Below are 2,649 nucleotides of genomic sequence, written 5' to 3'. Positions count from 1 at the left end.
CTGACAGACCTCCCTATCTTTCCAATCAGTGACTTATCTTACCCCTAAGATTTACTCACTGTGAATATCAAATGGTCTAGAAACACTTAGCATCCTTAGCCACCAGGGAAATGCAAATTAAAACAACTCTGTTATGCTATCTTACATCTGTCAGAATGGCTAAGATCAAAAACACAAGTGACAGCCTATGTTGGAAAGGATGTGGAGCAAGGGGAACACTCTTCCACCGCTGGTGGGAGTGCAAACTTGTACAGCCACTTTGGAAGTCAGTGTGATGGTTTGTCAGGAAACTGGGAATCCATCTATCTGAGACCCAGCAATACCACTCTTGGGCATATACCCAAAGGATGTTCAATCATATCACAAGGACCCTTGCTCAACTATGCTCATAGCAGCTTTACTTCTAATAGACAGAACCTGGAAACAACCTAAATGTCCTTCTCCTGAGGAATGGATGAAGAAAATGTGGTACATTTACACAATGGAATATTACTCAGCGTTAAAAACAAGGGCATCAAGACATTTGAAGGCAAATGGATGGAACTAGAAAAAAATTATCCTGAGTGAGGTAACCCAGACTGAGAAAGACAAACATGGTATGTACTTACTCATAGGTGGGTATTAACTATAAAATAAAGGAAAACTATGCTACAATACACAGACCCAGAGAGACTAGGTTACAAGGAGGATTTATAGGGGAACATCTAGATCTTCCTCGGAAGGAGAAATCGAAGGGATTTTGTGAACAGATGAGGATAGGAATCTGAATCTACAAGGATGACCCCAGTTAAGATTCCTGGAAAGAGCAGACACGTAGCCTGATCTGGCCATTTTCTGTGATAAGATTGCTGCCTAGCCCAACTGTCATCAGAGAGTCTCCATGCAGCAATTGATGGAAACAGATTCCGACCCACAGTCGAAGAGTAGGTGGAGTTCTGCAGGGGATTCTGCAGAGGAGGGGGAGGAAGAATGGTAGAAACCAGTGGTGTCAAGGATACCACAAGGACATGCACAGAATCAACTAACCTGGGCTCACAGGGGCTCACAGAGACTGAACCAACAACCAGGGAGCCTGCATGGGACTGACCTAGGCCCTCTGCATATATGTGACGATTGTGTTGCTTGGTCCTCTTGTGGGACTCCTAACAATGGGAACAGGGGTTATCTCTGAATTATTTCTTAAAATTTTTTTATGGGTAACTTTTTATTTTATTTTTTAAAAAGAAAACAAACATCTTTTTCATTTTACATACCAATCCCAGTTCCCACTCCCTCCCCTCCTCCCATCCCTTCTACCCCACCCCCATCCACTTCCCAGAGAGGGCAAGGCACATTACTCCAAGGAAGTGGCACTAGGATCTGTCGCTGCTGCTTGTACTGGCTTTTTGGAACCCATTCTCTCTGGTTGGATACCTTGCTCAGCCTGGATATAGTGGGGAGGGCCTTGGTCTCTGAATCTTTTACAGGCCTTTGGAACTCTGCTCCTCATACTGGGTCATTGTGCCCAGCTTTAACACAAGGGAGGTGCTTAGTCTTATTGCAACTTGAGGTGGCCTGTTTTGTTGATACTCAAAGAAGACCTGTTCTTTCTTAAGCATAAATGGAGGAGGAGTGGATTGGGGGGGGGTGGGAACAGAAGGGGGTGTCGGGGGAGGAACAGGGATGAGAGGGAGGGAAGAGAAACTGTGGCCAGGATGTAAAAGAAATAAAAAATAAATGTATATAAAAAAGTTTTACTCATTGAGGATACGAATACTAACCTGTCTCATAAAAATATTCCTTAAACAAGCACCTCCTTGTTTTGTTTTGTGGATTCAAGTTGGACGGTTTCCATGTCACTTTTTAGATCTCATATAAAAATATTATTCATGCTCTTATTTTGCTCACCGAGTTTCACTGTTCTTTGTTTGGTTTTGTTTTCAAGACAGGATCTCACTATGTAGCTCTGATTGTCCTGGAACTCACTAGGCCAGGGTGACCTTTACTGTTTTTCTTAAAATTAATAATATTTATTTCTTCTGGCTCAGTATGGTGGTATACACCTTTAATCTCACTACTCGGGAAGCAGAGGCAGGAAGATCTCTGTAAATTTGAGGCCAGCCTGGTCTATACAGTGAGTTCCAAGCTAGCCAGAGCTACATAGTGAGACTTGGTTTCAAAAACTTTAGTGTTTGAAAAGTTCATATATTTATACAATGTATTTTGATCATATCATTCCAATCTTAACCCTCCTCCAACTAGTGCTCCCACCTCACACCCTCGCAACTTTATCTACTCTCTCCAATTTGTCACTAAGGACCTCCTGAGTCTGGTCAGTGTTGCCCATATGGACACGGGTATGTTGCCATCTAAAGATGATCGGCTCTCCCTCCCTCGGCAAACATCGAGTGCTAATAACCTCTCTGCTAAGAGTAAAGCCTCAGGACCCCCTCATGTTTTACTGTTTTTCCTTATTTCTTTCACCCAGTTAACAAAAGAGCCCTTTGGGTGGATAAGGCAAAAATATAACTGATTTTTTTTAACAAAAGGGGAGAAATAAAGGTTTCTGGACTTAAGTATCTTGCCCCAGATCACATAGCACTAAAACATGTTCATGGGCTATGTTGGAGGATTAATAGTGACTGGTCACATTGGGTTATGTATGTAAGT

Source organism: Microtus ochrogaster, chromosome X (genome assembly GCF_000317375.1).
Source record: "Microtus ochrogaster isolate Prairie Vole_2 chromosome X, MicOch1.0, whole genome shotgun sequence".
NCBI lineage: Eukaryota > Metazoa > Chordata > Mammalia > Rodentia > Cricetidae > Microtus > Microtus ochrogaster.
This window is presented reverse-complemented; position numbering follows the sequence as displayed.